Below are 12,333 nucleotides of genomic sequence, written 5' to 3' on the forward strand. Positions count from 1 at the left end.
CTTCTACACCTGGTTTGAGGTATAAAACAACACGGAGTGCTCAGCCAAATGCTGAATCGATGGATTCTTAGTGGAGATTGTCAAGAGCACCAAATTCCTTGGTGTTCATCTGGCAGATAACCTCACCTGGTCAGTCAACACCAGCTCTATCATCAAAAACGCCCAGCAGCGTCTCTACTTCCTGAAAAGGCTGATGAAATCTCATCTCCCTCCCCCCATCCTGGCCATGTGGGGAACATCGAGAGCATCTTTAGCAGCTGCATCACTGCCTGTTTTGGGAACTGCACTGTCTCAGATTGCAAGACCCTACAGAGGATAGTGAGGACAGCTTAGAAGATTATCTGAGGCTCTCTCCCCTCCATATTCATGGTCCATTTACACCACAAGGAAAGCGGTCCTGAAGCGTTTGGGCCGTCACATCCAGACTGTGTAACAGCTTTTGTAACAGCTTTTTGTAACAGCACAGTACTGTATATTCAGAGTATACATTAGGTTTACTGGTTGTTTTTTGTTTTATTTTGTTTTATTTTGTTTTTTGTCCCACACTGTTTTGTGTTGTCTGTCTGCACTTTTTTTTGTCTGCACTGTTTGCACTCGATCCACTTATCGTATTTTTCTGACTATAAGCCGCTACTTTTTTCCCACGTTTTGAACCCCGCGGCTTAAACAACGAAGTGGCTAATTTATGGATTTTTCCTGGGTTTTTGCCGGTTTCACAAACTTCAAGGCAAAAAGCTGAGAGACATGACATTAGACCAATAAAATTTCCGAACGGAAACAAAAAAAACGCACCTTACCTGTGTTCTGAGCTGCACGGCATCGGGAGAAAAAACTTCCACAGAAGGAGGAAGACAGTGAACAATGACTTTCTTGGTAGGCTACTGTTTAGATACAAGCCGTTGTAAAGCATTGAATCTGGGTCATGGGAGAGCTTTCTAACTCCAGGTGCAACAGAAATCATATAAGCACAGACAGGTTTCCCAAACTCGTGCTTTTTTATTTTTCTTGGCAACAGCGTTACGGGTTAGTCAAAGAAACTTAGAAATGAGCATCAGAAAATCTTCTTCTTCTTCTTTCGGCTGCTCCCATAAGGGGTCGCCACAGCGGATCATCCGTCTCCATACCACCCTGTCCTCTACATCTGCCTCTTTCACACCAACTACCTGCATGTCTTGCTTCACCACATCCATGAACCTCCTCCTTGGCCTTCCTCTTTTCCTCCTACCTGGTGGCTCCAGGAGAGAAGGTCACCTCTTCTCTCAGCCTGGCTTCCACTACTCTTTCCCATAATTTCATGGTGTGACTAATCAATTTAATTCCCCCTGTAGTTACTGCAGGTCTGCACATCTCCCTTATGTTTAAAGATCGGTACCAGCACACTCCTTCTCCATTCCTCAGGCATCTTCTCACCTTCCAAAATCCTGTTAAACAATCTGGTTAAAAACTCCACTGCCATCTCTCCTAAACATCTCCACGCTTCCACCGGTATGTCATCTGGTCCAACCGACTTTCCATTTTTCATCCTTTTAATTGCTGCTGTTTTAATTGCTACTGTTTAGATACAAGCTGTTGTAAAGCATTGAATCTGGGTCATGGGAGAGCTTTCTAACTCCAGGTGCAACAGAAATCATATAAGCACAGACAGGTTTCCCAAACTCGTGCTTTTTTATTTTTCTTGGCAACAGCGTTACGGGTTAGTCAAAGAAACTTAGAAATGAGCATCAGAAAATCTTCTTCTTCTTCTTCTTCTTTCGGCTGCTCCCATAAGGGGTCGCCACAGCGGATCATCCGTCTCCATACCACCCTGTCCTCTACATCTGCCTCTTTCACACCAACTACCTGCATGTCTTGCTTCACCACATCCATGAACCTCCTCCTTGGCCTTCCTCTTTTCCTCCTACCTGGTGGCTCCATCCTCAGCATTCTTCTACCAATATAATTCATGTCCCTCCTCTGCACATGTCCAAACCATCTCAATCTTGCCTCCCTCACCTTGTCACCAAAACATCCTACATGCGTTGTCCCTCTAATAAACTAATTTCTAATCTTGTCCATCCTCGTCACTCCCAACGAAAACCTTAACATCTTCAGCTCTGCTACCTCCAGCTCCACCTCCTGTCTTTTACTCAATGCCACTGTCTCTAATCCAAACAACATCGCAGGTCTCACCACAGACCTATAAACTTTCCCTTTCATTCTTGCATATACCCTACTATCACACATCACTCCTGTCACTCTTCTCCACCCACTCCACCCTGCCTGTACTCTTTTCTTTACTTCTCTAACACAATCTCCATTACTTTGCACTGTTGACCCCAGGTACCTGAACTCCTCCACCTTCTCCACCTCTTCTCCCTGCAACCGCATCACTCCACTGCCCATCCTCTCATTTACACACATGTACTCTGTCTTACTCCTACTGACTTTCATTCCCCTTCTCTCCAGCGCATATCTCCACCTCTCCAGGCTCTTCTCAACCTGCTCCCTACTCTCACCACAAATCACAATATCATCTGCAAACATCATAGTCCAGGGAGACTCCTGTCTGACCTCATCCGTCAACCTGTCCATCACCACTGCAAACAGGAAAGGGCTCAGGGCCGATCCTTGATGGAGTCCAACCTTCACCCTGAACCAGTCTGTCGAACCTACTGCACACTTCACTGCCGTCACACTGTCTTCATACATGTCCTGCACCACCCCACATACTTCTCTGACACACCTGACTTCCTCATACAATACCACAACTCCTCTCTTGGCACTCTGTTGTATGCTTTCTCTAAATCCACAAATACACAATGCAATTCCTTCTGTCCTTCTCTATACTTCTCCATCAACATCCTCAAAGCAAATAATGCATCTGTGGTGCTCTTCCTCGGCATGAAACCATACTGTTGCTCAAAGATGGTCACCTCTTCTCTCAGCCTGGCTTCCACTACTCTTTCCCATAATTTCATGGTGTGACTAATCAATTTAATTCCCCCTGTAGTTACTGCAGGTCTGCACATCTCCCTTATGTTTAAAGATCGGTACCAGCACACTCCTTCTCCATTCCTCAGGCATCTTCTCACCTTCCAAAATCCTGTTAAACAATCTGGTTAAAAACTCCACTGCCATCTCTCCTAAACATCTCCACGCTTCCACCGGTATGTCATCTGGTCCAACCGACTTTCCATTTTTCATCCTTTTAATTGCTGCTCTCACTTCCTCCTTACTAATCCTATCTACATCCTGCTTCACCAACTACACATCATCCAACCTTCTCTCTCTCTTATTTTCCTCATTCATCAGCTGCTCAAAATACTCCCTCCACCTTCTCAACACACTCTCCTCATTAGTCAACACATTTCCCTCTCCATCCTTTACTGCTCTAACTTGCAGTACATCCTTCCCAGCTCGGTCCCTCTGCCTGGCCAATGGATATAAATCCTTTTCTCCTTCCTTAGTGTCCAACTTCTCACACAGCTCCTCATATGCCTTTTCCTTGGCTTTCGCCACATCCACATACTCTTCTCATCACTCTGTCTATCCCACTTCTGTTTTGCCAACCTCTTTCTCCTTATGCTCTCCTGCACTTCCTCATTCCACCACCATGTCTCCTTGTCTTGCTTTCTATTTCCAGATGTCACACCAACTTTTCTAGCTGCCTCCCTCATCACTCCTGCAGTAGTTGCCCAATCATCCAGCACCTCTTCACCACCACCAAGCCCCTGTCTGACCTCTTCCCTAAAACTCACACTACACTCTTCCTTCTTCAGTTTCCACCATCTTATTCTTCTTTCAGTCCTTACTCTCCTCCTCTTCTTCTTCGCCTCCAAAACCATCCTACAGACTACCATCTGATGCTGTCTAGCTACACTGTCCCCTGCCAACACCTTACAGTCTCCAATCTCCTTCAGGTTGCATCTCCTGCATAGCACATAGTCCACTTGTGTGCACCTTCCTCCACTCTTATACGTCACCCTATGATCCTCCTTCTTCTTAAAATACGTGTTCACCACTGCCATTTCCATCCTTTTGGCAAAATCTACCACCATCTGCCCTTCCACATTTCTCTCCTTAAAACCATACCTACCCATCACCTCCTCATCACCTCTGTTCCCTTCACCTACATGCCCATTAAAGTCTGCCCTAATCACCAATCGTTCTTTCCTGGGTACACCATCTACCACTTCATCCAATTCACTCCAGAATCTTTCTTTCTCCTCCATCTCACAGCAAATGAGCATCAGAAAATAATAAGGACATATTCCTTGGTCTTGCACACATACAGTAATACCGGAAAAAAAGGCAGCAGGCTATTCCCAAAATGCCGCTCTGCTCTTAAAGTAGCCACAACATATTTCACCCGTTGCACCGTGTAACAGACACTGTCTTTCGTTTAAAGCCTGTGTAAAGTTCATTAGTTTCAGTGTAGACAGGTGCGACTTATTTATGTTCAAAATAAAAATATTTGTCAAATTCAGTGGGTGCTGCTTATATATGGGTGCGCTTAATGTTTTGTGTTGTAGCTCTATGTTGTTTAGTGTAGCACCAGGAAGGAACATTGTCTAATTTTTACTGGTACTATGTAACATTGTGTGTGGTAGAAATTACCTCTTGACTTAATTTGCCTCACTGGATATTTTCACTTTTTCAGACTGTTCTCTATAAATTCTAGAGATGGTTGTGTGTGAAAGCAGTTTTAGAAATACTCAAGACAACCTATGGCACCAAAAGTTTAAACAGGTGTACCTAATAAAGTGGCAAGTGAGTGTATAAAATGTTTAGAAAGCTAAAGTATGTTTTAAGAAATTCAAAAGATACATCATTTGCATACAATAATTCAGTTAAAATATCAGAGTATAACAAAAAAGGTAAAGACCATTAAAAAGGTAACAAAAAGCATCTTAGAACAGTTGGGTTTTAATTTTTGAATCTGACTATGTTTGAGGAACTAAATTTTTTTTTTTCCAGAGATTAGCAGCATAGTAGCTAAAGTCTGCTTCACCATGTTTTGTTATGATGTTGGGAATTAATACATTCGAGATGTATAAACAAGCAGCAGTGCTTTGAAGTCAGTTCTGTCACTCAGTGAAAGTCCTGTGTAAAGACTTGTATTTGATTAATGTACTCACTTCCTTTGGTATACTTTAGCAGCTGGGTTGTGTTTCCTGGTCTGTTTAGGAAGGCCTAAAAATATTTTCTCATGTCATGTTTTGGTTGAAAGCTAATTGTTGTTTCTTTCTTGACCTAAAACAACACACCAAAGGGAGTTCTACAGATGGCAGTCCTTTAGAGGCAGGGATCATTTTGGAGGATATACAAGTGATTGCAGGATTACAAAGCATTCCTGCAGCATGTCATCCGCTTGGCCTGATCTATGCAGTCAATCTGAGCTATCCCAAACCCCTGAGATACACATTGAAATTAAAAAAAAAAAATGGTTCTGGAACTAAATAATGGGAACTGTCCCTAAAGATTCTGACAACTACTTCAACAACATAAAGTGGTAGACTTGCCTTATATTTGTATATTTTTTACATTGACTAAGATGCCCCCTACTGGAGACACCATCTCGCATGTTCTCAAAACCATGTCTATAGCGTGTGTACTTCCATTTCCAAAATTTCTTCCTCACTTTTTGGTTTTACATTGATGTGTGGCAATCCTTTCTTAGTTAAAATAAAAAGGTTATCCATGTTGGCAGTTTTATAATTTATTTTTACAGTATATTGTCAACACTGAAGAAAAGACTCAATCGGCCGAGTTACACTCTTTTTTTTTATTGAACTGTTAGAACTATTTGAATTAGAGCATTTAAATGTGTTGTTTTGAGTACAAATCTTTTATACTTACCACTGGATGTTCAACATGGTACCTAATGGCAAAGAACACTGTGAGGATAATGAGAATTAGAATTGTTGCTCTACACAAATATGCCTAGAATATAAGTAGATTGTAAACACCCTAAAACTGAATTACAGTACAGTGGCCAGGGTCATACAAATGTTTTCCAAGACAGGTTCCACTCGGAACAGACACAAGGGTCGATTAGGTCCTTATGCTGTGCGTCAGGTTCAGGTATCTGCTTGTCAGTGCTCAGACCATACACCGCACACTGCAACTGTCCAAGAACATGAATTACTGGAACCATGTCCTGTGGTCTGATGTAAATAAGATAAATTCGTTTAGTTCAATGGTGTCCAACATGTGTGGTGACGCCTTGGTTAGATGTACCAAGAAAAGTGTGTTTTGCCTACAGTCAAGCATGGTGGTGGTAGCATCATGAGTATATCATGAGAAGATATACTAAAATAGTTGCTGTGGGGGTGTACTCACTTTTGTATATACTTTATTAATTATATTAATAAAAATTGAGGAAAATAAAAGACATGCATTGAAACTGAAACAAAAAGGAACACCCAAAAACGAATAAACAGCACAGTGTCAGTGATTCGCCTCTAGGGGCCGCTCTTGTACTGTATAATGCAACTCGGAAAACGATACGTATGTATTTTTGCCAATAGCTCATAAATCCATCAATCAAATATCGGCAGTTATGGCAATAATCGCGCACTCAACGTGCGAGCCGCGGGAACAGAAGCTGGTCAGAAGCGGAGATGGCAAACCAGGGCATTACATTACTGGGATGGAAGTATTCTTATTATTTTGAAATAGTCGAGGAAAAGGAGAAAGGAATAATGGTTAAGTGTAGATTATGTGTTGGTGAAAAGCTCTTTTCAACTGCAAAAAATACCACTTAAAAAAAAAAACATCTGCATGCAAAGCACAGCACTACAGATGTGTGTGTGTGTGTGTGTGTGTGTGTGTGTGTGTGTGTGTGTGTGTGTAGTGTTGAATATATGCAACATTATGCAATGTTGCATAATGGAAATGAAGACAGAAATATAGAAAACTTTTGCCGACTTTTCACCACTGCAGATCTATGGACTGCTCAGAATAAAAGTTTTCTGTGGGAGACACATGTACGATGCCATCGCAGCGGAGAAAGAGAGCAAATTCACAGCTCATTTGCTCTTTGTGGGAAGATAAACCGATAATAGCTGATAATAGCGCGAACTTTGTAAAAGCGTTCAGAATGTTTCAAGCTGATGATGAAGCAGAGAATGATGTAGACGAGGACGAGCTCATATTTACGGAATTGCACGATGTTTTACGTGATGACAGCGAAAGGTATTTTCTCCCTCCACATCACCGGTGTGCAGCCCACACCCTTAACCTTATATACACGAACGATAGTGACATTCCTGAGGGCGAGGCAGATTGCAAAGCAGTGTACAGAAGAGCGACTGGAAAGTTTTCAGCCTTGTGGTCAAAATTTAGTCGATCATCTTATTGTTCTCTAAGAAGTTATTAAGCATTTTAAATGTTTAAGAAATGTATTTTGCTCTAATATAACTTATTTCTTAATGGCAATTATCTATATCACACCTGTCACACTTGTAAGGCGTGAAAGAGATACAAGTAACGTAAAAGTAACGCAAAAGTAATATAACGCATTACTTTCCATAAAAAGTAACTAATCGGTGCCGATTAATCAGCGCATCCAGCGTAAAACATGTGACAAATCTAACATGCGGAGAGAAAGAAAGAAAGAAAGAAAGAAAGAAAGAAAGAAAGAAAGAAAGAAAGAAAGAAAGAAAGAAAGAAAGAAAGAAAGAAAGAGTACTGAAACTACTGTAGTGTACTAGGATGACCAGACGTCCTCTTTTTTCCGGACTTACCTCTTTTGGGACCGGATTTCTAAATCTCCGAAAATGTCCAGGATTCGGCTTTTGCTTTCTACAGTCGTCATTAAATGTATGCGTTTTTGCATTACTTTTATTTTTATTTTTAGGTCACGCCTTGTTGGACGCCACCAGCGGTCGGTCACGTACGTACGCAAACACTGGCCAGCGCGTCTCAATCGCTCAGCATCTCAGTAACAGCCAAGAGAGAGTGCAGCAACTTCTCGGTCAGTGGATGGCACTTGGCTCCCGAATAGCGTAAAAGATGCCAAATGTAAATTTACAGATGAGTTACAAAGTAAATTCCCGTGTTTTTGTTTAGGTCGGGATTTGTTTGAAGCAGAATGCATGACCTGCGAAGCTGATACCTACGTTTCAGTGTCAAACAAAGGTGCTAGTGACCTAGAAGCCCACATAAACTCTGCAAAACACAAAGTTAAAATTGTTCGGTCGACATGACTCTGAAAGCACTGGAAGATAAACCTTATTGTGGTGTTTCTACTGACAATCTACGGGGGGAATCTGGCGTGTTGAAGAAGGAAAGAATGTTTTCACAAACCTAAAGTGGTCATTGCAGAAAAAGTAATTAGTCCGTGTGGGGTCCCAGCACACTTGAACAATTGTGTGCATTACGGGGCAGACACACTAGATGTCGACACTGAGAACATAAGCTTCAAAATAGATCAATACTTGTACATCTACACTGTGCGCACAGTGAATCTGAAGGAATAATGTACATTTGTTGACGTTGAATACAGAAGTCTCCTTTCTCACAACAAGATGCGATGGCTGTCATTATTCTTAGGTATTACGAGGTTGGTACAGATGTTTCCAGCCTTTAAAGCATATGTGTCAAACTGAAGGCCTGCGGACCACATCTGGCCCGATGTACAATTATATCTGGCCCGCGAGATGATTTTATATAGATCTATTATTATTGTTATTAATGTCCCGGCGATATGAAGCGCTGATAGCACAAACTACAGATCCCATAATACAGCGCTTCAGCTGCCTTACCGAACGCTAGACTGCCTGGGAACATTCCAGCGTTTATCAAGTCGAGCTTCTGTTTATGTATTTATCCCTATTGTACAGTTATTGTGAAACAGCGCCTCACAGTGTTGAAGAGAAAAGTGGATTCTGAGTGTATGTTTACTGACACTGCCGGTAAACTCGTGTGTCTTATTTGTGGAGCGAATGTGGCTGTAATTATGGAATTGAATCCAAGACGGAACTACGAGACAAAACATCAGGATAAGCTGAAAAACCTGAATGCAGAGCAGAAGATACAAAAAGTAGAAGAGTTAAAGAAGGTTCTGACATTTCAGCAGACGTTTTTCACCACAGCAAAATCACAAAGTGAAGCTGCTTGAAGAGCTGCATGATGAAGCTGTGCGACAAAATGGCATAAGAGCAAAGAAAACTGAATGTTTTGATTTGTTGTATTTTACCTTTTTTTTATTATTTTTTTACCTTATTTGTTGTTATTTTACAAATTCTAATATTTTCAGGGGGGTTTTTTGCAGCATGGTCATATTTTGAATTTGTATAATTTTGACGAGATATTTTTTATGGAGAGCAAAATATTTCGAAGTTATTTAAAGTTTGTTTATTTTTTATTTTTACCTAATGTGTGCAATTGAGTTTTACACCACTGCTTTAAAGCATTTTTTTTGTCCACCCTGTGTGTTTAATTCACACGTTCAGAAGATGGAAAGGGAGAGCAATTCAATTGTGGAAGTGAAGAACATTTTAAACAAAGTCTGCACCATGCTTCTTGAACACACGACCAATAACTTTATGTCCCTTAAAGTAGTGTGACAATTTCAGTACTCAAGTACAGGGTCTGTACAGTTCACGCCTGGAGTATCTGGAGAAATAGATGGCACTCATGGAGGAATTATTGTTTCATATGGATGGATCTGAGTGAGACACCTGACTGGAATGACATAGAAGCTTGTATCAAATACCTGGGAAACTGATGATGCAACGTGCCTTGATCAGGTCACCAACCTGAAGAAACTCACAGAAACGTGTACCAGTGATGGAGATTTCAGTGGTCTGAAAGCACAAAGAAGTGGACAAAATAGTTTAAAAGGTCCAAAAAGCATAGATTTTCATTCAGAACTATTAAAGTTTGCACAGTTTTTGTTTGCTATTCCTTCTCACAATGCAAATGTCGAGAGAGTTTTTTTCACTGATGCAAAGGAAAGGAATCACTTATCTGTTGAGTTACTGAAGGGGCTTCTGTGCACACAGAACAACTTTCAACACATGTCTTGCAAAGACTTTTGTGCCTACTTAATTGGTAATCAGGGACTATTGGGAAAGATTTGTTCTTCAGAAAAGTATACCAGAGGACATCAGGAGGACTGAAATGATTTTTGACTGAAATAGTGGATTTTCTTTTTTATTTTAACTGATTTTTTATTTTACTTTAACCTATGGCCTTGAAAAGAAACAGTGTCATGTAAAAGGTGGTAAATGCTTAAAAATATATATTTTTTTGTTACTATTCTCTTGTTGAGGGCCAAAATGTTATTACTTTATGTATTAAAGTTCAGTAACATGGTTTCATGGTTGTGAACATTTTGTCTGTGTTATTTCCTCGCTCCCTCACCGGTTCACCACTGTTCCCTCTTTGGACCACTTTTGGCCACTGCAGACCAGGAACATCCCACAAGAGCTGCAATGTTTTGGAGATGCTCTGACCCAGTCGTCTAGCCGTCAATATTTGGCCAAATTCGCTCAAATCTTTGACTTTGAGCACAAAATGTTTACATGCTGCCTAATATATCCCACCCACTAACAGGTGACATGATGAGATAATCAGTGTTATTCATCTCACCAGTCAATGTTTTAATACTGTATATCTTTCAGATTTTTTACCTATAAATTGCTTTAAGTATACTTCTTTTTGTACTATTTGTGCTGCTGTAATCCATCCATCCATTTATCCATCCATTTATCCATCCATCTATCCCATCCCATCCCATCTAAATTGTAAAGTAGTCTTCATCACAGGACTGTCTCTTAAGACATGGAGAATAATGTACTGTGATTGTATGTGAAGCTACAGGATAATGGAATAGGACAATATTTGAGGTTTTGATTGTGTTTTGTTTATACATGTAGTTTTCACAAATAAAATCAAATGTATAACGTAGAAAATACAATGAGAACCTCCAGCATTGTGGCCAGCTAGTTGCACAAAAGACAGCAGAAGATCTCTGTGACATGGACAGAGCTCGTTTGTGAGGCTGAGACTATGCAAACATATTACCACTTTCAACTATAGAAACTAAAGCAGCCAACATTAATATAGCTGTTATTTTAGTAATTTACTCATTTACTTTAATCATAAAAAAGTTTTTCATAATATTTCTTGTGTGTATGTTTATATATGTGTTACTTACAAGCACACCAACGACCTCAGCTCATGTCCCAAATAGCATTAGCTGTCTCTTTGCAAGTAGTTGGCCATTATGCTCAGAATTTTAATTATGATTTAATTGCTTATAAGTCAAGTAGGCTTTTATTGTCACCTCAACCATATACAGTGCAGTTCACAGTGAACCTAAGCAATATTTACTCAGGACCAAGTTGCTACATCACACAAACATAAATTAACAGTAAGGATCTACACAAAACTTACACTTAACAACAAAGTGCACATGTGCAACATTTAGTGCAACCAAATAGGGACAACATAATAAAAGAGACATTTCTATAATTCTTATGTATACCCACATCGATATTCATAATGCACTAAGCATGCACTGAAATAATGAATAAGTAGCTAGACATCTCAGTATTCAGAATTAGTTGCTGTAACTAATGTTTTAGTTTTTTGTTTAGCAGTGTTCCAGGACGACGTTATAGTGAACTCCAGCGATCATGGCACAGTAACTGCTGTGCAAGGCTTTAGTTGCAGCTGTAGCATCTGCATAGGTTCATTTGTTGTTCAGTTGGGTTTCACGTCCCAGACACCCATTTTAACCTTTTTAGCCTCACAGTCTACATTTATATTGGGGGTTCATGCCTAAGAGTCCTGAACTTACACCAATCTTCGCTCAAACCCTACTTTTGAGATGGGACTAATTGACTTTGAGACAGATTTTCCCTAAATCTGACTTTCTGGCAGTTTTTTATCTTTGGATATGGAAACTGATTAATTTAGAAATAAAATGTGGCTTGCTCAGAGCTAATTTTATTTAATTTTTTTATGATTACAGCATTATTGTAGCACAAGTGATTCCTCTAATCTTGTTTGTCAGGCCTACATATAATTCAATCGGTACAAAAATTGTCATAGATTAAACTTTAGCCAATTAGCTTGCTTATTTTACCTTCATACTCAACGACATTGAGGCGGCGCGCGGCTTGTGTGAATGTTTAAAGTCCCGCCTTCTTTCATTTGATGGGGTCACATAAAAGAAGGCGGGGCTTGTCCGTAAAGGTTAAATATACATATAATTCGTTGTTTTGAAGCTAAAATGCATTACTTATTAAAGTAAGCTGGCTAGTTTTTGCTGCTTCGCAATTCGACCGTGCAGAGGTGGAAAATCATGTCTTTCCAACCTGCAAATTACCACTTACAAGT

The 12,333-nt window shown here is 40.3% G+C and overlaps 1 long non-coding RNA gene across 1 annotated transcript; it reads right to left on the bottom strand.

Annotated features, from left to right (window-relative positions):
- Positions 1-9,360: 9,360 nt before the first annotated feature.
- Positions 9,361-12,314, bottom strand: LOC310731398. The gene is made up of 3 exons (XR_014535188.1): positions 12,080-12,314; positions 9,744-9,791; positions 9,361-9,669 (listed from the first exon to the last, which is right to left on the bottom strand). It is a non-coding gene; the product is annotated as an uncharacterized lncRNA (long non-coding RNA).
- Positions 12,315-12,333: the final 19 nt, after the last annotated feature.

This window comes from Silurus aristotelis, assembly GCF_946808225.1.
Source record: "Silurus aristotelis genome assembly, chromosome: 9".
Classification (NCBI taxonomy): Eukaryota; Metazoa; Chordata; class Actinopteri; order Siluriformes; family Siluridae; genus Silurus; species Silurus aristotelis.